General features: G+C 51.9%; 9 non-coding genes and 5 pseudogenes across 9 annotated transcripts; all 14 read right to left on the bottom strand.

The window, feature by feature from the left end:
- Window positions 1-600: 600 nt before the first annotated feature.
- LOC148151246 (5S ribosomal RNA) lies at window positions 601-719 on the bottom strand. Its single transcript, XR_015756466.1, has one exon. It is a non-coding gene; the product is annotated as a 5S ribosomal RNA (ribosomal RNA).
- Window positions 720-2,268: 1,549 nt separating this feature from the next.
- On the bottom strand, window positions 2,269-2,387 carry LOC148151245 (5S ribosomal RNA). The gene has a single exon (XR_015756702.1). It is a non-coding gene; the product is annotated as a 5S ribosomal RNA (ribosomal RNA).
- A 1,549-nt stretch (window positions 2,388-3,936) lies between these two features.
- Window positions 3,937-4,055, bottom strand: LOC148151244 (5S ribosomal RNA; annotated as a pseudogene).
- Window positions 4,056-5,604: 1,549 nt separating this feature from the next.
- Window positions 5,605-5,723, bottom strand: LOC148151243 (5S ribosomal RNA). The gene has a single exon (XR_015756294.1). It is a non-coding gene; the product is annotated as a 5S ribosomal RNA (ribosomal RNA).
- A 1,549-nt stretch (window positions 5,724-7,272) lies between these two features.
- Window positions 7,273-7,391, bottom strand: LOC148151242 (5S ribosomal RNA). Its single transcript, XR_015755756.1, has one exon. It is a non-coding gene; the product is annotated as a 5S ribosomal RNA (ribosomal RNA).
- Window positions 7,392-8,940: 1,549 nt separating this feature from the next.
- LOC148151241 (5S ribosomal RNA) lies at window positions 8,941-9,049 on the bottom strand (annotated as a pseudogene).
- Window positions 9,050-10,598: 1,549 nt separating this feature from the next.
- On the bottom strand, window positions 10,599-10,717 carry LOC148151240 (5S ribosomal RNA). Its single transcript, XR_015755545.1, has one exon. It is a non-coding gene; the product is annotated as a 5S ribosomal RNA (ribosomal RNA).
- A 1,549-nt stretch (window positions 10,718-12,266) lies between these two features.
- Window positions 12,267-12,375, bottom strand: LOC148151239 (5S ribosomal RNA; annotated as a pseudogene).
- A 1,549-nt stretch (window positions 12,376-13,924) lies between these two features.
- LOC148151238 (5S ribosomal RNA) lies at window positions 13,925-14,033 on the bottom strand (annotated as a pseudogene).
- Window positions 14,034-15,582: 1,549 nt separating this feature from the next.
- LOC148151237 (5S ribosomal RNA) lies at window positions 15,583-15,701 on the bottom strand. The gene has a single exon (XR_015755541.1). It is a non-coding gene; the product is annotated as a 5S ribosomal RNA (ribosomal RNA).
- A 1,549-nt stretch (window positions 15,702-17,250) lies between these two features.
- LOC148151236 (5S ribosomal RNA) lies at window positions 17,251-17,369 on the bottom strand. The gene has a single exon (XR_015756306.1). It is a non-coding gene; the product is annotated as a 5S ribosomal RNA (ribosomal RNA).
- A 1,549-nt stretch (window positions 17,370-18,918) lies between these two features.
- On the bottom strand, window positions 18,919-19,037 carry LOC148151235 (5S ribosomal RNA). Its single transcript, XR_015756723.1, has one exon. It is a non-coding gene; the product is annotated as a 5S ribosomal RNA (ribosomal RNA).
- Window positions 19,038-20,586: 1,549 nt separating this feature from the next.
- LOC148151234 (5S ribosomal RNA) lies at window positions 20,587-20,695 on the bottom strand (annotated as a pseudogene).
- A 1,549-nt stretch (window positions 20,696-22,244) lies between these two features.
- On the bottom strand, window positions 22,245-22,363 carry LOC148151233 (5S ribosomal RNA). The gene has a single exon (XR_015756531.1). It is a non-coding gene; the product is annotated as a 5S ribosomal RNA (ribosomal RNA).
- Window positions 22,364-23,093: the final 730 nt, after the last annotated feature.

Below are 23,093 nucleotides of genomic sequence, written 5' to 3'. Positions count from 1 at the left end.
TGAGACATATAAGATGATCAAAGGATTGGACACTCTGGCGGCAGGCAACATGTTTCCGCTGCGGGGTGAGTGCCGAAACAGAGGACACAGCTTAAAAATACGGGGTAGACCATTTAGGACAGAGATGAGGAGAAACTTCTTCACCCAGAGAGTGGTGGCTGTGTGGAATGCTCTGCCCCAGAGGGCAGTGGAGGCCCAGTCTCTGGATTCATTTAAGAAAGCGTTGGATAGAGCTCTCAAGGATAGTGGAATCAAGGGTTATGGAGATAAGGCAGGAACAGGATACTGATTAAGGATGATCAGCCATGATCATATTGAATGGTGGTGCAGGCTGGAAGGGCAGAATGGCCAACTCCTGCACCTATTGTCTATTGTCCGCCTTTCCTGACTGCCACCCGCAGACAGCGTGCAGCCCCAATCCCTTTCTTTCCGCCTTTCTTGCTGATTTTGGCAGCGCTCCACTCTCCTCCCCTCCGTGTCTCGTGCCTGCAGGAGACTGATGCCAGGCACAGCAGCAGCAGCAAAAATAACCTGCCGCTCCATTGCCTGGCACAAGACAAGTGCAGAGGGGTGACTTGAGCAGCCACTGCTGGCGGAAAAAGCCTACTGCACCTGGTATTCCCAGGCGGTCTCCCATCCAAGTACTAACCAGGCCTGAGTCTGCTTAGCTTCCGAGATCAGACGAGATCGGGCGTTTTCAGACTAGTATGGCCGTAGGCGCTGGCCTCTGCCTTTTCTCCCTACTTCAAGGCGTGCTGGCCAGCCACATTTTCTTTCTTGCTCTTTCTCTTTATCCCCTTTGGCTTTTTTTTCTCTTTTCTCTTTGCTCTTCCTCCTCCGTGCGTGCTTCCCTCCCTCCGTCCCTCCAGCTGCCTTTCAGCCAGCCCTTGCCCACCAGGCTCCTGTAGTCTCCCACATCCCCACACAGGCCAACTGCAAGCCCTCCCCCTGCTTCATAGGGCCGCAGCCTGCATTCTCTCATCCTTCCACACTCCTCCACCCCTCCATTTCGGAATGCCAGGCACTGACCAGTGGGGTACCGCACCGATCAGTACTGGGACCGCAGCTTTTTACAATCTATCTTCAGGATATACAAGATGGTATTAGCAATAACATTCGCAAATTTCATCAGCTGGGTGGCAGGGTGAAATGTGATGAGGATCTTAGGAGATTACAGGGTGACCTGGACAAGTTAGGTGAGTGCTCAGATGCATGGCAGATGCACTTTCACGTGGATAAATGGATCCTTATCCACTTTGGTGGCAAGAACAGGAAGGCAGATTACCACCTAAGTGGAATCAATTTAGGTAAAGGGGCAGTACAGAGAGATCTGGGGGTTCTTGTACACCACTCAATGAAGGTAAGCATGCAGGTACAGCAGGTAGTGAAGAAGGCTAATAGCATGCTGGCCTTCATAACAAGAGGGATTGAGTATAGAAGCAAAGAGGTCCTTCTGCAGCTGTACAGGGCCCTGGTGAGACCACACCTGGAGTACTGTGTGCAGTTCTGGTCTCCAAATTTGAGGAGAGACATTCTGGCTATTGAGGGAATGCAGCGTAGGTTCACGAGGTCAATTCCTGGAATGGCGGGATTACCTTACACTGAAAGACTGGAGCGACTGGGCTTGTGTACCCTTGAGTTTAGAAGACTGAGAGGGGATCTGGTTGAGACATATAAGATGATCAAAGGATTGGACACTCTGGCGGCAGGCAACATGTTTCCGCTGCGGGGTGAGTGCCGAAACAGAGGACACAGCTTAAAAATACGGGGTAGACCATTTAGGACAGAGATGAGGAGAAACTTCTTCACCCAGAGAGTGGTGGCTGTGTGGAATGCTCTGCCCCAGAGGGCAGTGGAGGCCCAGTCTCTGGATTCATTTAAGAAAGCGTTGGATAGAGCTCTCAAGGATAGTGGAATCAAGGGTTATGGAGATAAGGCAGGAACAGGATACTGATTAAGGATGATCAGCCATGATCATATTGAATGGTGGTGCAGGCTGGAAGGGCAGAATGGCCAACTCCTGCACCTATTGTCTATTGTCCGCCTTTCCTGACTGCCACCCGCAGACAGCGTGCAGCCCCAATCCCTTTCTTTCCGCCTTTCTTGCTGATTTTGGCAGCGCTCCGCTCTCCTCCCCTCCGTGTCTCGTGCCTGCAGGAGACTGATGCCAGGCACAGCAGCAGCAGCAGCAAAAATAACCTGCCGCTCCATTGCCTGGCACAAGACAAGTGCAGAGGGGTGACTTGAGCAGCCACTGCTGGCGGAAAAAGCCTACGGCACCTGGTATTCCCAGGCGGTCTCCCATCCAAGTACTAACCAGGCCTGAGTCTGCTTAGCTTCCGAGATCAGACGAGATCGGGCGTTTTCAGACTAGTATGTCCGTAGGTGCTGGCCCCTGCCTTTTCTTCCTACTTCAAGGCGTGCTGGCCAGCCACATTTTCTTTCTTGCTCTTTCTCTTTATCCCCTTTGGCTTTTTTTTCTCTTTTCTCTTTGCTCTTCCTCCTCCGTGCGTGCTTCCCTCCCTCCGTCCCTCCAGCTGCCTTTCAGCCAGCCCTTGCCCACCAGGCTCCTGTAGTCTCCCACATCCCCACACAGGCCAACTGCAAGCCCTCCCCCTGCTTCATAGGGCCGCAGCCTGCATTCTCTCATCCTTCCACACTCCTCCACCCCTCCATTTCGGAATGCCAGGCACTGACCAGTGGGGTACCGCACGGATCAGTACTGGGACCGCAGCTTTTTACAATCTATCTTCAGGATATACAAGATGGTATTAGCAATAACATTCGCAAATTTCATCAGCTGGGTGGCAGGGTGAAATGTGATGAGGATGTTAGGAGATTACAGGGTGACCTGGACAAGTTAGGTGAGTGCTCAGATGCATGGCAGATGCACTTTCACGTGGATAAATGGATCCTTATCCACTTTGGTGGCAAGAACAGGAAGGCAGATTACCACCTAAGTGGAATCAATTTAGGTAAAGGGGCAGTACAGAGAGATCTGGGGGTTCTTGTACACCACTCAATGAAGGTAAGCATGCAGGTACAGCAGGTAGTGAAGAAGGCTAATAGCATGCTGGCCTTCATAACAAGAGGGATTGAGTATAGAAGCAAAGAGGTCCTTCTGCAGCTGTACAGGGCCCTGGTGAGACCACACCTGGAGTACTGTGTGCAGTTCTGGTCTCCAAATTTGAGGAGAGACATTCTGGCTATTGAGGGAATGCAGCGTAGGTTCACGAGGTCAATTCCTGGAATGGCGGGATTACCTTACACTGAAAGACTGGAGCGACTGGGCTTGTGTACCCTTGAGTTTAGAAGACTGAGAGGGGATCTGGTTGAGACATATAAGATGATCAAAGGATTGGACACTCTGGCGGCAGGCAACATGTTTCCGCTGCGGGGTGAGTGCCGAAACAGAGGACACAGCTTAAAAATACGGGGTAGACCATTTAGGACAGAGATGAGGAGAAACTTCTTCACCCAGAGAGTGGTGGCTGTGTGGAATGCTCTGCCCCAGAGGGCAGTGGAGGCCCAGTCTCTGGATTCATTTAAGAAAGCGTTGGAGAGAGCTCTCAAGGATAGTGGAATCAAGGGTTATGGAGATAAGGCAGGAACAGGATACTGATTAAGGATGATCAGCCATGATCATATTGAATGGTGGTGCAGGCTGGAAGGGCAGAATGGCCAACTCCTGCACCTATTGTCTATTGTCCGCCTTTCCTGACTGCCACCCGCAGACAGCGTGCAGCCCCAATCCCTTTCTTTCCGCCTTTCTTGCTGATTTTGGCAGCGCTCCGCTCTCCTCCCCTCCGTGTCTAGTGCCTGCAGGAGACTGATGCCAGGCACAGCAGCAGCAGCAGCAAAAATAACCTGCCGCTCCATTGCCTGGCACAAGACAAGTGCAGAGGGGTGACTTGAGCAGCCACTGCTGGCGGAAAAAGCCTACTGCACCTGGTATTCCCAGGCGGGCTCCCATCCAAGTACTAACCAGGCATGACTCTGCTTAGCTTCCGAGATCAGACGAGATCGGGCGTTTTCAGACTAGTATGGCCGTAGGCGCTGGCCCCTGCCTTTTCTCCCTACTTCAAGGCGTGCTGGCCAGCCACATTTTCTTTCTTGCTCTTTCTCTTTATCCCCTTTGGCTTTTTTTTCTCTTTTCTCTTTGCTCTTCCTCCTCCGTGCGTGCTTCCCTCCCTCCGTCCCTCCAGCTGCCTTTCAGCCAGCCCTTGCCCACCAGGCTCCTGTAGTCTCCCACATCCCCACACAGGCCAACTGCAAGCCCTCCCCCTGCTTCATAGGGCCGCAGCCTGCATTCTCTCATCCTTCCACACTCCTCCACCCCTCCATTTCGGAATGCCAGGCACTGACCAGTGGGGTACCGCACGGATCAGTACTGGGACCGCAGCTTTTTACAATCTATCTTCAGGATATACAAGATGGTATTAGCAATAACATTCGCAAATTTCATCAGCTGGGTGGCAGGGTGAAATGTGATGAGGATCTTAGGAGATTACAGGGTGACCTGGACAAGTTAGGTGAGTGCTCAGATGCATGGCAGATGCACTTTCACGTGGATAAATGGATCCTTATCCACTTTGGTGGCAAGAACAGGAAGGCAGATTACCACCTAAGTGGAATCAATTTAGGTAAAGGGGCAGTACAGAGAGATCTGGGGGTTCTTGTACACCACTCAATGAAGGTAAGCATGCAGGTACAGCAGGTAGTGAAGAAGGCTAATAGCATGCTGGCCTTCATAACAAGAGGGATTGAGTATAGAAGCAAAGAGGTCCTTCTGCAGCTGTACAGGGCCCTGGTGAGACCACACCTGGAGTACTGTGTGCAGTTCTGGTCTCCAAATTTGAGGAGAGACATTCTGGCTATTGAGGGAATGCAGCGTAGGTTCACGAGGTCAATTCCTGGAATGGCGGGATTACCTTACACTGAAAGACTGGAGCGACTGGGCTTGTGTACCCTTGAGTTTAGAAGACTGAGAGGGGATCTGGTTGAGACATATAAGATGATCAAAGGATTGGACACTCTGGCGGCAGGCAACATGTTTCCGCTGCGGGGTGAGTGCCGAAACAGAGGACACAGCTTAAAAATACGGGGTAGACCATTTAGGACAGAGATGAGGAGAAACTTCTTCACCCAGAGAGTGGTGGCTGTGTGGAATGCTCTGCCCCAGAGGGCAGTGGAGGCCCAGTCTCTGGATTCATTTAAGAAAGCGTTGGAGAGAGCTCTCAAGGATAGTGGAATCAAGGGTTATGGAGATAAGGCAGGAACAGGATACTGATTAAGGATGATCAGCCATGATCATATTGAATGGTGGTGCAGGCTGGAAGGGCAGAATGGCCAACTCCTGCACCTATTGTCTATTGTCCGCCTTTCCTGACTGCCACCCGCAGACAGCGTGCAGCCCCAATCCCTTTCTTTCCGCCTTTCTTGCTGATTTTGGCAGCGCTCCGCTCTCCTCCCCTCCGTGTCTCGTGCCTGCAGGAGACTGATGCCAGGCACAGCAGCAGCAGCAGCAAAAATAACCTGCCGCTCCATTGCCTGGCACAAGACAAGTGCAGAGGGGTGACTTGAGCAGCCACTGCTGGCGGAAAAAGCCTACTGCACCTGGTATTCCCAGGCGGTCTCCCATCCAAGTACTAACCAGGCCTGAGTCTGCTAAGCTTCCAAGATCAGACGAGATCGGGCGTTTTCAGACTAGTATGGCCGTAGGCGCTGGCCTCTGCCTTTTCTCCCTACTTCAAGGCGTGCTGGCCAGCCACATTTTCTTTCTTGCTCTTTCTCTTTATCCCCTTTGGCTTTTTTTTCTCTTTTCTCTTTGCTCTTCCTCCTCCGTGTGTGCTTCCCTCCCTCCGTCCCTCCAGCTGCCTTTCAGCCAACCCTTGCCCACCAGGCTCCTGTAGTCTCCCACATCCCCACACAAGCCAACTGCAAGCCCTCCCCCTGCTTCATAGGGCCGCAGCCTGCATTCTCTCATCCTTCCACACTCCTCCACCCCTCCATTTCGGAATGCCAGGCACTGACCAGTGGGGTACCGCACGGATCAGTACTGGGACCGCAGCTTTTTACAATCTATCTTCAGGATATACAAGATGGTATTAGCAATAACATTCGCAAATTTCATCAGCTGGGTGGCAGGGTGAAATGTGATGAGGATGTTAGGAGATTACAGGGTGACCTGGACAAGTTAGGTGAGTGCTCAGATGCATGGCAGATGCACTTTCACGTGGATAAATGGATCCTTATCCACTTTGGTGGCAAGAACAGGAAGGCAGATTACCACCTAAGTGGAATCAATTTAGGTAAAGGGGCAGTACAGAGAGATCTGGGGGTTCTTGTACACCACTCAATGAAGGTAAGCATGCAGGTACAGCAGGTAGTGAAGAAGGCTAATAGCATGCTGGCCTTCATAACAAGAGGGATTGAGTATAGAAGCAAAGAGGTCCTTCTGCAGCTGTACAGGGCCCTGGTGAGACCACACCTGGAGTACTGTGTGCAGTTCTGGTCTCCAAATTTGAGGAGAGACATTCTGGCTATTGAGGGAATGCAGCGTAGGTTCACGAGGTCAATTCCTGGAATGGCGGGATTACCTTACACTGAAAGACTGGAGCGACTGGGCTTGTGTACCCTTGAGTTTAGAAGACTGAGAGGGGATCTGGTTGAGACATATAAGATGATCAAAGGATTGGACACTCTGGCGGCAGGCAACATGTTTCCGCTGCGGGGTGAGTGCCGAAACAGAGGACACAGCTTAAAAATATAGGGTAGACCATTTAGGACAGAGATGAGGAGAAACTTCTTCACCCAGAGAGTGGTGGCTGTGTGGAATGCTCTGCCCCAGAGGGCAGTGGAGGCCCAGTCTCTGGATTCATTTAAGAAAGAGTTGGATAGAGCTCTCAAGGATAGTGGAATCAAGGGTTATGGAGATAAGGCAGGAACAGGATACTGATTAAGGATGATCAGCCATGATCATATTGAATGGTGGTGCAGGCTGGAAGGGCAGAATGGCCAACTCCTGCACCTATTGTCTATTGTCCGCCTTTCCTGACTGCCACCCGCAGACAGCGTGCAGCCCCAATCCCTTTCTTTCCGCCTTTCTTGCTGATTTTGGCAGCGCTCCGCTCTCCTCCCCTCCGTGTCTCGTGCCTGCAGGAGACTGATGCCAGGCACAGCAGCAGCAGCAGCAAAAATAACCTGCCGCTCCATTGCCTGGCACAAGACAAGTGCAGAGGGGTGACTTGAGCAGCCACTGCTGGCGGAAAAAGCCTACAGCACCTGGTATTCCCAGGCGGTCTCCCATACAAGTACTAACCAGGCCTGAGTCTGCTTAGCTTCAGAGATCAGACGAGATCGGGCATTTTCAGACTAGTATGGCCGTAGGCGCTGGCCCCTGCCTTTTCTCCCTACTTCAAGGCGTGCTGGCCAGCCACATTTTCTTTGTTGCTCTTTCTCTTTATCCCCTTTGGCTTTTTTTTCTCTTTTCTCTTTGCTCTTCCTCCTCCGTGCGTGCTTCCCTCCCTCCATCCCTCCAGCTGCCTTTCAGCCAGCCCTTGCCCACCAGGCTCCTGTAGTCTCCCACATCCCCACACAGGCCAACTGCAAGCCCTCCCCCTGCTTCATAGGGCCGCAGCCTGCATTCTCTCATCCTTCCACACTCCTCCACCCCTCCATTTCGGAATGCCGGGCACTGACCAGTGGGGTACCGCACGGATCAGTACTGGGACCGCAGCTTTTTACAATCTATCTTCAGGATATACAAGGTGGTATTAGCAATAACATTCGCAAATTTCATCAGCTGGGTGGCAGGGTGAAATGTGATGAGGATGTTAGGAGATTACAGGGTGACCTGGACAAGTTAGGTGAGTGCTCAGATGCATGGCAGATGCACTTTCACGTGGATAAATGGATCCTTATCCACTTTGGTGGCAAGAACAGGAAGGCAGATTACCACCTAAGTGGAATCAATTTAGGTAAAGGGGCAGTACAGAGAGATCTGGGTGTTCTTGTACACCACTCAATGAAGGTAAGCATGCAGGTACAGCAGGTAGTGAAGAAGGCTAATAGCATGCTGGCCTTCATAACAAGAGGGATTGAGTATAGAAGCAAAGAGGTCCTTCTGCAGCTGTACAGATCCCTGGTGAGACCACACCTGGAGTACTGTGTGCAGTTCTGGTCTCCAAATTTGAGGAGAGACATTCTGGCTATTGAGGGAATGCAGCGTAGGTTCACGAGGTCAATTCCTGGAATGGCGGGATTACCTTACACTGAAAGACTGGAGCGACTGGGCTTGTGTACCCTTGAGTTTAGAAGACTGAGAGGGGATCTGGTTGAGACATATAAGATGATCAAAGGATTGGACACTCTGGCGGCAGGCAACATGTTTCCGCTGCGGGGTGAGTGCCGAAACAGAGGACACAGCTTAAAAATACGGGGTAGACCATTTAGGACAGAGATGAGGAGAAACTTCTTCACCCAGAGAGTGGTGGCTGTGTGGAATGCTCTGCCCCAGAGGGCAGTGGAGGCCCAGTCTCTGGATTCATTTAAGAAAGAGTTGGAGGGAGCTCTCAAGGATAGTGGAATCAAGGGTTATGGAGATAAGGCAGGAACAGGATACTGATTAAGGATGATCAGCCATGATCATATTGAATGGTGGTGCAGGCTGGAAGGGCAGAATGGCCAACTCCTGCACCTATTGTCTATTGTCCGCCTTTCCTGACTGCCACCCGCAGACAGCGTGCAGCCCCAATCCCTTTCTTTCCGCCTTTCTTGCTGATTTTGGCAGCGCTCCGCTCTCCTCCCCTCCGTGTCTCGTGCCTGCAGGAGACTGATGCCAGGCACAGCAGCAGCAGCAGCAAAAATAACCTGCCGCTCCATTGCCTGGCACAAGACAAGTGCAGAGGGGTGACTTGAGCAGCCACTGCTGGCGGAAAAAGCCTACTGCACCTGGTATTCCCAGGCGGTCTCCCATCCAAGTACTAACCAGGCCTGAGTCTGCTTAGCTTCCGAGATCAGGCGTTTTCAGACTAGTATGGCCGTAGACGCTGGCCCCTACCTTTTCTCCCTACTTCAAGGTGTGCTGGCCAGCCACATTTTCTTTCTTGCTCTTTCTCTTTATCCCCTTTGGCTTTTTTTTCTCTTTTCTCTTTGCTCTTCCTCCTCCGTGCGTGCTTCCCTCCCTCCGTCCCTCCAGCTGCCTTTCAGCCAGCCCTTGCCCACCAGGCTCCTGTAGTCTCCCACATCCCCACACAGGCCAACTGCAAGCCCTCCCCCTGCTTCATAGGGCCGCAGCCTGCATTCTCTCATCCTTCCACACTCCTCCACCCCTCCATTTCGGAATGCCAGGCACTGACCAGTGGGGTACCGCACGGATCAGTACTGGGACTGCAGCTTTTTACAATCTATCTTCAGGATATACAAGATGGTATTAGCAATAACATTCGCAAATTTCATCAGCTGGGTGGCAGGGTGAAATGTGATGAGGATGTTAGGAGATTACAGGGTGACCTGGACAAGTTAGGTGAGTGCTCAGATGCATGGCAGATGCACTTTCACGTGGATAAATGGATCCTTATCCACTTTGGTGGCAAGAACAGGAAGGCAGATTACCACCTAAGTGGAATCAATTTAGGTAAAGGGGCAGTACAGAGAGATCTGGGGGTTCTTGTACACCACTCAATGAAGGTAAGCATGCAGGTACAGCAGGTAGTGAAGAAGGCTAATAGCATGCTGGCCTTCATAACAAGAGGGATTGAGTATAGAAGCAAAGAGGTCCTTCTGCAGCTGTACAGGGCCCTGGTGAGACCACACCTGGAGTACTGTGTGCAGTTCTGGTCTCCAAATTTGAGGAGAGACATTCTGGCTATTGAGGGAATGCAGCGTAGGTTCACGAGGTCAATTCCTGGAATGGCGGGATTACCTTACACTGAAAGACTGGAGCGACTGGGCTTGTGTACCCTTGAGTTTAGAAGACTGAGAGGGGATCTGGTTGAGACATATAAGATGATCAAAGGATTGGACACTCTGGCGGCAGGCAACATGTTTCCGCTGCGGGGTGAGTGCCGAAACAGAGGACACAGCTTAAAAATACGGGGTAGACCATTTAGGACAGAGATGAGGAGAAACTTCTTCACCCAGAGAGTGGTGGCTGTGTGGAATGCTCTGCCCCAGAGGGCAGTGGAGGCCCAGTCTCTGGATTCATTTAAGAAAGCGTTGGATAGAGCTCTCAAGGATAGTGGAATCAAGGGTTATGGAGATAAGGCAGGAACAGGATACTGATTAAGGATGATCAGCCATGATCATATTGAATGGTGGTGCAGGCTGGAAGGGCAGAATGGCCAACTCCTGCACCTATTGTCTATTGTCCGCCTTTCCTGACTGCCACCCGCAGACAGCGTGCAGCCCCAATCCCTTTCTTTCCGCCTTTCTTGCTGATTTTGGCAGCGCTCCGCTCTCCTCCCCTCCGTGTCTCGTGCCTGCAGGAGACTGATGCCAGGCACAGCAGCAGCAGCAGCAAAAATAACCTGCCGCTCCATTGCCTGGCACAAGACAAGTGCAGAGGGGTGACTTGAGCAGCCACTGCTGGCGGAAAAAGCCTACTGCACCTGGTATTCCCAGGCGGTCTCCCATCCAAGTACTAACCAGGCCTGAGTCTGCTTAGCTTCCGAGATCAGACGAGATCGGGCGTTTTCAGACTAGTACGGCCGTAGGCGCTGGCCTCTGCCTTTTCTCCCTACTGCAAGGCGTGCTGGCCAGCCACATTTTCTTTGTTGCTCTTTCTCTTTATCCCCTTTGGCTTTTTTTTCTCTTTTCTCTTTGCTCTTCCTCCTCCGTGCGTGCTTCCCTCCCTCCGTCCCTCCAGCTGCCTTTCAGCCAGCCCTTGCCCACCAGGCTCCTGTAGTCTCCCACATCCCCACACAGGCCAACTGCAAGCCCTCCCCCTGCTTCATAGGGCCGCAGCCTGCATTCTCTCATCCTTCCACACTCCTCCACCCCTCCATTTCGGAATGCCGGGCACTGACCAGTGGGGTACCGCACGGATCAGTACTGGGACCGCAGCTTTTTACAATCTATCTTCAGGATATACAAGATGGTATTAGCAATAACATTCGCAAATTTCATCAGCTGGGTGGCAGGGTGAAATGTGATGAGGATGTTAGGAGATTACAGGGTGACCTGGACAAGTTAGGTGAGTGCTCAGATGCATGGCAGATGCACTTTCACGTGGATAAATGGATCCTTATCCACTTTGGTGGCAAGAACAGGAAGGCAGATTACCACCTAAGTGGAATCAATTTAGGTAAAGGGGCAGTACAGAGAGATCTGGGGGTTCTTGTACACCACTCAATGAAGGTAAGCATGCAGGTACAGCAGGTAGTGAAGAAGGCTAATAGCATGCTGGCCTTCATAACAAGAGGGATTGAGTATAGAAGCAAAGAGGTCCTTCTGCAGCTGTACAGGGCCCTGGTGAGACCACACCTGGAGTACTGTGTGCAGTTCTGGTCTCCAAATTTGAGGAGAGACATTCTGGCTATTGAGGGAATGCAGCGTAGGTTCACGAGGTCAATTCCTGGAATGGCGGGATTACCTTACACTGAAAGACTGGAGCGACTGGGCTTGTGTACCCTTGAGTTTAGAAGACTGAGAGGGGATCTGGTTGAGACATATAAGATGATCAAAGGATTGGACACTCTGGCGGCAGGCAACATGTTTCCGCTGCGGGGTGAGTGCCGAAACAGAGGACACAGCTTAAAAATACGGGGTAGACCATTTAGGACAGAGATGAGGAGAAACTTCTTCACCCAGAGAGTGGTGGCTGTGTGGAATGCTCTGCCCCAGAGGGCAGTGGAGGCCCAGTCTCTGGATTCATTTAAGAAAGCGTTGGAGGGAGCTCTCAAGGATAGTGGAATCAAGGGTTATGGAGATAAGGCAGGAACAGGATACTGATTAAGGATGATCAGCCATGATCATATTGAATGGTGGTGCAGGCTGGAAGGGCAGAATGGCCAACTCCTGCACCTATTGTCTATTGTCCGCCTTTCCTGACTGCCACCCGCAGACAGCGTGCAGCCCCAATCCCTTTCTTTCCGCCTTTCTTGCTGATTTTGGCAGCGCTCCGCTCTCCTCCCCTCCGTGTCTCGTGCCTGCAGGAGACTGATGCCAGGCACAGCAGCAGCAGCAGCAGAAATAACCTGCCGCTCCATTGCCTGGCACATGACAAGTGCAGAGGGGTGACTTGAGCAGCCACTGCTGGCGGAAAAAGCCTACTGCACCTGGTATTCCCAGGCGGTCTCCCATCCAAGTACTAACCAGGCCTGAGTCTGCTTAGCTTCCGAGATCAGGCGTTTTCAGACTAGTATGGCCGTAGACGCTGGCCCCTGCCTTTTCTCCCTACTTCAAGGTGTGCTGGCCAGCCACATTTTCTTTCTTGCTCTTTCTCTTTATCCCCTTTGGCTTTTTTTTCTCTTTTCTCTTTGCTCTTCCTCCTCCGTGCGTGCTTCCCTCCCTCCGTCCCTCCAGCTGCCTTTCAGCCAGCCCTTGCCCACCAGGCTCCTGTAGTCTCCCACATCCCCACACAGGCCAACTGCAAGCCCTCCCCCTGCTTCATAGGGCCGCAGCCTGCATTCTCTCATCCTTCCACACTCCTCCACCCCTCCATTTCGGAATGCCAGGCACTGACCAGTGGGGTACCGCACGGATCAGTACTGGGACTGCAGCTTTTTACAATCTATCTTCAGGATATACAAGATGGTATTAGCAATAACATTCGCAAATTTCATCAGCTGGGTGGCAGGGTGAAATGTGATGAGGATGTTAGGAGATTACAGGGTGACCTGGACAAGTTAGGTGAGTGCTCAGATGCATGGCAGATGCACTTTCACGTGGATAAATGGATCCTAATCCACTTTGGTGGCAAGAACAGGAAGGCAGATTACCACCTAAGTGGAATCAATTTAGGTAAAGGGGCAGTACAGAGAGATCTGGGGGTTCTTGTACACCACTCAATGAAGGTAAGCATGCAGGTACAGCAGGTAGTGAAGAAGGCTAATAGCATGCTGGCCTTCATAACAAGAGGGATTGAGTATAGAAGCAAAGAGGTCCTTCTGCAGCTGTACAGGGCCCTGGTGAGACCACACCTGGAGTACTGTGTGCAGTTCTGGTCTCCAAATTTGAGGAGAGACATTCTGGCTATTGAGGGAATGCAGCGTAGGTTCACGAGGTCAATTCCTGGAATGGCGGGATTACCTTACACTGAAAGACTGGAGCGACTGGGCTTGTGTACCCTTGAGTTTAGAAGACTGAGAGGGGATCTGGTTGAGACATATAAGATGATCAAAGGATTGGACACTCTGGCGGCAGGCAACATGTTTCCGCTGCGGGGTGAGTGTCGAAACAGAGGACACAGCTTAAAAATACGGGGTAGACCATTTAGGACAGAGATGAGGAGAAACTTCTTCACCCAGAGAGTGGTGGCTGTGTGGAATGCTCTGCCCCAGAGGGCAGTGGAGGCCCAGTCTCTGGATTCATTTAAGAAAGAGTTGGAGGGAGCTCTCAAGGATAGTGGAATCAAGGGTTATGGAGATAAGGCAGGAACAGGATACTGATTAAGGATGATCAGCCATGATCATATTGAATGGTGGTGCAGGCTGGAAGGGCAGAATGGCCAACTCCTGCACCTATTGTCTATTGTCCGCCTTTCCTGACTGCCACCCGCAGACAGCGTGCAGCCCCAATCCCTTTCTTTCCGCCTTTCTTGCTGATTTTGGCAGCGCTCCGCTCTCCTCCCCTCCGTGTCTCGTGCCTGCAGGAGACTGATGCCAGGCACAGCAGCAGCAGCAGCAAAAATAACCTGCCGCTCCATTGCCTGGCACAAGACAAGTGCAGAGGGGTGACTTGAGCAGCCACTGCTGGCGGAAAAAGCCTACTGCACCTGGTATTCCCAGGCGGTCTCCCATCCAAGTACTAACCAGGCCTGAGTCTGCTTAGCTTCCGAGATCAGGCGTTTTCAGACTAGTATGGCCGTAGACGCTGGCCCCTACCTTTTCTCCCTACTTCAAGGTGTGCTGGCCAGCCACATTTTCTTTCTTGCTCTTTCTCTTTATCCCCTTTGGCTTTTTTTTCTCTTTTCTCTTTGCTCTTCCTCCTCCGTGCGTGCTTCCCTCCCTCCGTCCCTCCAGCTGCCTTTCAGCCAGCCCTTGCCCACCAGGCTCCTGTAGTCTCCCACATCCCCACACAGGCCAACTGCAAGCCCTCCCCCTGCTTCATAGGGCCGCAGCCTGCATTCTCTCATCCTTCCACACTCCTCCACCCCTCCATTTCGGAATGCCAGGCACTGACCAGTGGGGTACCGCACGGATCAGTACTGGGACTGCAGCTTTTTACAATCTATCTTCAGGATATACAAGATGGTATTAGCAATAACATTCGCAAATTTCATCAGCTGGGTGGCAGGGTGAAATGTGATGAGGATGTTAGGAGATTACAGGGTGACCTGGACAAGTTAGGTGAGTGCTCAGATGCATGGCAGATGCACTTTCACGTGGATAAATGGATCCTTATCCACTTTGGTGGCAAGAACAGGAAGGCAGATTACCACCTAAGTGGAATCAATTTAGGTAAAGGGGCAGTACAGAGAGATCTGGGGGTTCTTGTACACCACTCAATGAAGGTAAGCATGCAGGTACAGCAGGTAGTGAAGAAGGCTAATAGCATGCTGGCCTTCATAACAAGAGGGATTGAGTATAGAAGCAAAGAGGTCCTTCTGCAGCTGTACAGGGCCCTGGTGAGACCACACCTGGAGTACTGTGTGCAGTTCTGGTCTCCAAATTTGAGGAGAGACATTCTGGCTATTGAGGGAATGCAGCGTAGGTTCACGAGGTCAATTCCTGGAATGGCGGGATTACCTTACACTGAAAGACTGGAGCGACTGGGCTTGTGTACCCTTGAGTTTAGAAGACTGAGAGGGGATCTGGTTGAGACATATAAGATGATCAAAGGATTGGACACTCTGGCGGCAGGCAACATGTTTCCGCTGCGGGGTGAGTGCCGAAACAGAGGACACAGCTTAAAAATACGGGGTAGACCATTTAGGACAGAGATGAGGAGAAACTTCTTCACCCAGAGAGTGGTGGCTGTGTGGAATGCTCTGCCCCAGAGGGCAGTGGAGGCCCAGTCTCTGGATTCATTTAAGAAAGCGTTGGAGAGAGCTCTCAAGGATAGTGGAATCAAGGGTTATGGAGATAAGGCAGGAACAGGATACTGATTAAGGATGATCAGCCATGATCATATTGAATGGTGGTGCAGGCTGGAAGGGCAGAATGGCCAACTCCTGCACCTATTGTCTATTGTCCGCCTTTCCTGACTGCCACCCGCAGACAGCGTGCAGCCCCAATCCCTTTCTTTCCGCCTTTCTTGCTGATTTTGGCAGCGCTCCGCTCTCCTCCCCTCCGTGTCTCGTGCCTGCAGGAGACTGATGCCAGGCACAGCAGCAGCAGCAGCAAAAATAACCTGCCGCTCCATTGCCTGGCACAAGACAAGTGCAGAGGGGTGACTTGAGCAGCCACTGCTGGCGGAAAAAGCCTACTGCACCTGGTATTCCCAGGCGGTCTCCCATCCAAGTACTAACCAGGCCTGAGTCTGCTTAGCTTCCGAGATCAGACGAGATCGGGCGTTTTCAGACTAGTACGGCCGTAGGCGCTGGCCTCTGCCTTTTCTCCCTACTGCAAGGCGTGCTGGCCAGCCACATTTTCTTTGTTGCTCTTTCTCTTTATCCCCTTTGGCTTTTTTTTCTCTTTTCTCTTTGCTCTTCCTCCTCCGTGCGTGCTTCCCTCCCTCCGTCCCTCCAGCTGCCTTTCAGCCAGCCCTTGCCCACCAGGCTCCTGTAGTCTCCCACATCCCCACACAGGCCAACTGCAAGCCCTCCCCCTGCTTCATAGGGCCGCAGCCTGCATTCTCTCATCCTTCCACACTCCTCCACCCCTCCATTTCGGAATGCCGGGCACTGACCAGTGGGGTACCGCACGGATCAGTACTGGGACCGCAGCTTTTTACAATCTATCTTCAGGATATACAAGATGGTATTAGCAATAACATTCGCAAATTTCATCAGCTGGGTGGCAGGGTGAAATGTGATGAGGATGTTAGGAGATTACAGGGTGACCTGGACAAGTTAGGTGAGTGCTCAGATGCATGGCAGATGCACTTTCACGTGGATAAATGGATCCTTATCCACTTTGGTGGCAAGAACAGGAAGGCAGATTACCACCTAAGTGGAATCAATTTAGGTAAAGGGGCAGTACAGAGAGATCTGGGGGTTCTTGTACACCACTCAATGAAGGTAAGCATGCAGGTACAGCAGGTAGTGAAGAAGGCTAATAGCATGCTGGCCTTCATAACAAGAGGGATTGAGTATAGAAGCAAAGAGGTCCTTCTGCAGCTGTACAGGGCCCTGGTGAGACCACACCTGGAGTACTGTGTGCAGTTCTGGTCTCCAAATTTGAGGAGAGACATTCTGGCTATTGAGGGAATGCAGCGTAGGTTCACGAGGTCAATTCCTGGAATGGCGGGATTACCTTACACTGAAAGACTGGAGCGACTGGGCTTGTGTACCCTTGAGTTTAGAAGACTGAGAGGGGATCTGGTTGAGACATATAAGATGATCAAAGGATTGGACACTCTGGCGGCAGGCAACATGTTTCCGCTGCGGGGTGAGTGCCGAAACAGAGGACACAGCTTAAAAATACGGGGTAGACCATTTAGGACAGAGATGAGGAGAAACTTCTTCACCCAGAGAGTGGTGGCTGTGTGGAATGCTCTGCCCCAGAGGGCAGTGGAGGCCCAGTCTCTGGATTCATTTAAGAAAGCGTTGGAGGGAGCTCTCAAGGATAGTGGAATCAAGGGTTATGGAGATAAGGCAGGAACAGGATACTGATTAAGGATGATCAGCCATGATCATATTGAATGGTGGTGCAGGCTGGAAGGGCAGAATGGCCAACTCCTGCACCTATTGTCTATTGTCCGCCTTTCCTGACTGCCACCCGCAGACAGCGTGCAGCCCCAATCCCTTTCTTTCCGCCTTTCTTGCTGATTTTGGCAGCGCTCCGCTCTCCTCCCCTCCGTGTCTCGTGCCTGCAGGAGACTGATGCCAGGCACAGCAGCAGCAGCAGCAGAAATAACCTGCCGCTCCATTGCCTGGCACAAGACAAGGGCAGAGGGGTGACTTGAGCAGCCACTGCTGGCGGAAAAAGCCTACTGCACCTGGTATTCCCAGGCGGTGTCCCATCCAAGTACTAACCAGGCCTGAGTCTGCTTAGCTTCCGAGATCAGACGAGATCGGGCGTTTTCAGACAAGCACGGCCGTAGGCGCTGGCCTCTGCCTTTTCTCCCTACTGCAAGGCGTGCTGGCCAGCCACATTTTCTTTGTTGCTCTTTCTCTTTATCCCCTCTGGCTTTTTTTTCTCTTTTCTCTTTGCTCTTCCTCCTCCGTGCGTGCTTCCCTCCCTCCGTCCCTCCAGCTGCCTTTCAGCCAGCCCTTGCCCACCAGGCTCCTGTAGTCTCCCACATCCCCAAACAGGCCAACTGCAAGCCCTCCCCCTGCTTCATAGGGCCGCAGCCTGCATTCTCTCATCCTTCCACACTCCTCCACCCCTCCATTTCGGAATGCCGGGCACTGACCAGTGGGGTACCGCACGGATCAGTACTGGGACCGCAGCTTTTTACAATCTATCTTCAGGATATACAAGATGGTATTAGCAATAACATTCGCAAATTTCATCAGCTGGGTCGCAGGGTGAAATGTGATGAGGATCTTAGGAGATTACAGGGTGACCTGGACAAGTTAGGTGAGTGCTCAGATGCATGGCAGATGCACTTTCACGTGGATAAATGGATCCTTATCCACTTTGGTGGCAAGAACAGGAAGGCAGATTACCACCTAAGTGGAATCAATTTAGGTAAAGGGGCAGTACAGAGAGATCTGGGGGTTCTTGTACACCACTCAATGAAGGTAAGCATGCAGGTACAGCAGGTAGTGAAGAAGGCTAATAGCATGCTGGCCTTCATAACAAGAGGGATTGAGTATAGAAGCAAGGAGGTCCTTCTGCAGCTGTACAGGGCCCTGGTGAGACCACACCTGGAGTACTGTGTGCAGTTCTGGTCTCCAAATTTGAGGAGAGACATTCTGGCTATTGAGGGAATGCAGCGTAGGTTCACGAGGTCAATTCCTGGAATGGCGGGATTACCTTACACTGAAAGACTGGAGCGACTGGGCTTGTGTACCCTTGAGTTTAGAAGACTGAGAGGGGATCTGGTTGAGACATATAAGATGATCAAAGGATTGGACACTCTGGCGGCAGGCAACATGTTTCCGCTGCGGGGTGAGTGCCGAAACAGAGGACACAGCTTAAAAATACGGGGTAGACCATTTAGGACAGAGATGAGGAGAAACTTCTTCACCCAGAGAGTGGTGGCTGTGTGGAATGCTCTGCCCCAGAGGGCAGTGGAGGCCCAGTCTCTGGATTCATTTAAGAAAGCGTTGGAGAGAGCTCTCAAGGATAGTGGAATCAAGGGTTATGGAGATAAGGCAGGAACAGGATACTGATTAAGGATGATCAGCCATGATCATATTGAATGGTGGTGCAGGCTGGAAGGGCAGAATGGCCAACTCCTGCACCTATTGTCTATTGTCCGCCTTTCCTGACTGCCACCCGCAGACAGCGTGCAGCCCCAATCCCTTTCTTTCCGCCTTTCTTGCTGATTTTGGCAGCGCTCCGCTCTCCTCCCCTCCGTGTCTCGTGCCTGCAGGAGACTGATGCCAGGCACAGCAGCAGCAGCAGCAAAAATAACCTGCCGCTCCATTGCCTGGCACAAGACAAGTGCAGAGGGGTGACTTGAGCAGCCACTGCTGGCGGAAAAAGCCTACTGCACCTGGTATTCCCAGGCGGTCTCCCATCCAAGTACTAACCAGGCCTGAGTCTGCTTAGCTTCCGAGATCAGACCAGATCGGGCGTTTTCAGACTAGTATGGCAGTAGGCGCTAGCCCCTGCCTTTTCTCCCTACTTCAAGGCGTGCTGGCCAGCCACATTTTCTTTCTTGCTCTTTCTCTTTATCCCCTTTGGCTTTTTTTTCTCTTTTCTCTTTGCTCTTCCTCCTCCGTGCGTGCTTCCCTCCCTCCGTCCCTCCAGCTGTCTTTCAGCCAGCCCTTGCCCACCAGGCTCCTGTAGTCTCCCACATCCCCACACAGGCCAACTGCAAGCCCTCCCCCTGCTTCATAGGGCCGCAGCCTGCATTCTCTCATCCTTCCACACTCCTCCACCCCTCCATTTCGGAATGCCAGGCACTGACCAGTGGGGTACCGCACGGATCAGTACTGGGACCGCAGCTTTTTACAATCTATCTTCAGGATATACAAGATGGTATTAGCAATAACATTCGCAAATTTCATCAGCTGGGTGGCAGGGTGAAATGTGATGAGGATGTTAGGAGATTACAGGGTGACCTGGACAAGTTAGGTGAGTGCTCAGATGCATGGCAGATGCACTTTCACGTGGATAAATGGATCCTTATCCACTTTGGTGGCAAGAACAGGAAGGCAGATTACCACCTAAGTGGAATCAATTTAGGTAAAGGGGCAGTACAGAGAGATCTGGGGGTTCTTGTACACCACTCAATGAAGGTAAGCATGCAGGTACAGCAGGTAGTGAAGAAGGCTAATAGCATGCTGGCCTTCATAACAAGAGGGATTGAGTATAGAAGCAAAGAGGTCCTTCTGCAGCTGTACAGGGCCCTGGTGAGACCACACCTGGAGTACTGTGTGCAGTTCTGGTCTCCAAATTTGAGGAGAGACATTCTGGCTATTGAGGGAATGCAGCGTAGGTTCACGAGGTCAATTCCTGGAATGGCGGGATTACCTTACACTGAAAGACTGGAGCGACTGGGCTTGTGTACCCTTGAGTTTAGAAGACTGAGAGGGGATCTGGTTGAGACATATAAGATGATCAAAGGATTGGACACTCTGGCGGCAGGCAACATGTTTCCGCTGCGGGGTGAGTGCCGAAACAGAGGACACAGCTTAAAAATACGGGGTAGACCATTTAGGACAGAGATGAGGAGAAACTTCTTCACCCAGAGAGTGGTGGCTGTGTGGAATGCTCTGCCCCAGAGGGCAGTGGAGGCCCAGTCTCTGGATTCATTTAAGAAAGCGTTGGAGGGAGCTCTCAAGGATAGTGGAATCAAGGGTTATGGAGATAAGGCAGGAACAGGATACTGATTAAGGATGATCAGCCATGATCATATTGAATGGTGGTGCAGGCTGGAAGGGCAGAATGGCCAACTCCTGCACCTATTGTCTATTGTCCGCCTTTCCTGACTGCCACCCGCAGACAGCGTGCAGCCCCAATCCCTTTCTTTCCGCCTTTCTTGCTGATTTTGGCAGCGCTCCGCTCTCCTCCCCTCCGTGTCTCGTGCCTGCAGGAGACTGATGCCAGGCACAGCAGCAGCAGCAGCAAAAATAACCTGCCGCTCCATTGCCTGGCACAAGACAAGTGCAGAGGGGTGACTTGAGCAGCCACTGCTGGCGGAAAAAGCCTACTGCACCTGGTATTCCCAGGCGGTCTCCCATCCAAGTACTAACCAGGCCTGAGTCTGCTTAGCTTCCGAGATCAGGCGTTTTCAGACTAGTATGGCCGTAGGCGCTGGCCCCTGCCTTTTCTCCCTACTTCAAGGCGTGCTGGCCAGCCACATTTTCTTTGTTGCTCTTTCTCTTTATCCCCTTTGGCTTTTTTTTCTCTTTTCTCTTTGCTCTTCCTCCTCCGTGCGTGCTTCCCTCCCTCCGTCCCTCCAGCTGCCTTTCTGCCAGCCCTTGCCCACCAGGCTCCTGTAATCTCCCACATCCCCACACAGGCCAACTGCAAGCCCTCCCCCTGCTTCATAGGGCCACAGCCTGCATTCTCTCATCCTTCCACACTCCTCCACCCCTCCATTTCGGAATGCCAGGCACTGACCAGTGGGGTACCGCACGGATCAGTACTGGGACCGCAGCTTTTTACAATCTATCTTCAGGATATACAAGATGGTATTAGCAATAACATTCGCAAATTTCATCAGCTGGGTGGCAGGGTGAAATGTGATGAGGATCTTAGGAGATTACAGGGTGACCTGGACAAGTTAGGTGAGTGCTCAGATGCATGGCAGATGCACTTTCACGTGGATAAATGGTTCCTTATCCACTTTGGTGGCAAGAACAGGAAGGCAGATTACCACCTAAGTGGAATCAATTTAGGTAAAGGGGCAGTACAGAGAGATCTGGGGGTTCTTGTACACCACTCAATGAAGGTAAGCATGCAGGTACAGCAGGTAGTGAAGAAGGCTAATAGCATGCTGGCCTTCATAACAAGAGGGATTGAGTATAGAAGCAAAGAGGTCCTTCTGCAGCTGTACAGGGCCCTGGTGAGACCACACCTGGAGTACTGTGTGCAGTTCTGGTCTCCAAATTTGAGGAGAGACATTCTGGCTATTGAGGGAATGCAGCGTAGGTTCACGAGGTCAATTCCTGGAATGGCGGGATTACCTTACACTGAAAGACTGGAGCGACTGGGCTTGTGTACCCTTGAGTTTAGAAGACTGAGAGGGGATCTGGTTGAGACATATAAGATGATCAAAGGATTGGACACTCTGGCGGCAGGCAACATGTTTCCGCTGCGGGGTGAGTGCCGAAACAGAGGACACAGCTTAAAAATACGGGGTAGACCATTTAGGACAGAGATGAGGAGAAACTTCTTCACCCAGAGAGTGGTGGCTGTGTGGAATGCTCTGCCCCAGAGGGCAGTGGAGGCCCAGTCTCTGGATTCATTTAAGAAAGCGTTGGAGAGAGCTCTCAAGGATAGTGGAATCAAGGGTTATGGAGATAAGGCAGGAACAGGATACTGATTAAGGATGATCAGCCATGATCATATTGAATGGTGGTGCAGGCTGGAAGGGCAGAATGGCCAACTCCTGCACCTATTGTCTATTGTCCGCCTTTCCTGACTGCCACCCGCAGACAGCGTGCAGCCCCAATCCCTTTCTTTCCGCCTTTCTTGCTGATTTTGGCAGCGCTCCGCTCTCCTCCCCTCCGTGTCTCGTGCCTGCAGGAGACTGATGCCAGGCACAGCAGCAGCAGCAGCAAAAATAACCTGCCGCTCCATTGCCTGGCACAAGACAAGTGCAGAGGGGTGACTTGAGCAGCCACTGCTGGCGGAAAAAGCCTACCGCACCTGGTATTCCCAGGCGGTCTCCCATCCAAGTACTAACCAGGCCTGAGTCTGCTTAGCTTCCGAGATCAGACGAGATCGGGCGTTTTCAGACTAGTATGGCCGTAGGCGCTGGCCCCTGCCTTTTCTCCCTACTTCAAGGCGTGCTGGCCAGCCACATTTTCTTTGTTGCTCTTTCTCTTTATCCCCTTTGGCTTTTTTTTCTCTTTTCTCTTTGCTCTTCCTCCTCCGTGCGTGCTTCCCTCCCTCCGTCCCTCCAGCTGCCTTTCTGCCAGCCCTTGCCCACCAGGCTCCTGTCATCTCCCACATCCCCACACAGGCCAACTGCAAGCCCTCCCCCTGCTTCATAGGGCCACAGCCTGCATTCTCTCATCCTTCCACACTCCTCCACCCCTCCATTTCGGAATGCCAGGCACTGACCAGTGGGGTACCGCACGGATCAGTACTGGGACCGCAGCTTTTTACAATCTATCTTCAGGATATACAAGATGGTATTAGCAATAACATTCGCAAATTTCATCAGCTGGGTGGCAGGGTGAAATGTGATGAGGATGTTAGGAGATTACAGGGTGACCTGGACAAGTTAGGTGAGTGCTCAGATGCATGGCAGATGCACTTTCACGTGGATAAATGGTTCCTTATCCACTTTGGTGGCAAGAACAGGAAGGCAGATTACCACCTAAGTGGAATCAATTTAGGTAAAGGGGCAGTACAGAGAGATCTGGGGGTTCTTGTACACCACTCAATGAAGGTAAGCATGCAGGTACAGCAGGTAGTGAAGAAGGCTAATAGCATGCTGGCCTTCATAACAAGAGGGATTGAGTATAGAAGCAAAGAGGT

Source organism: Chiloscyllium plagiosum, unplaced genomic scaffold (assembly GCF_037043375.1).
Source record: "Chiloscyllium plagiosum isolate Xiang-an unplaced genomic scaffold, Cpla_swu_hap1 HiC_scaffold_3, whole genome shotgun sequence".
NCBI classification, from domain to species: domain Eukaryota; kingdom Metazoa; phylum Chordata; class Chondrichthyes; order Orectolobiformes; family Hemiscylliidae; genus Chiloscyllium; species Chiloscyllium plagiosum.
This window is presented reverse-complemented; position numbering and strand designations above follow the sequence as displayed.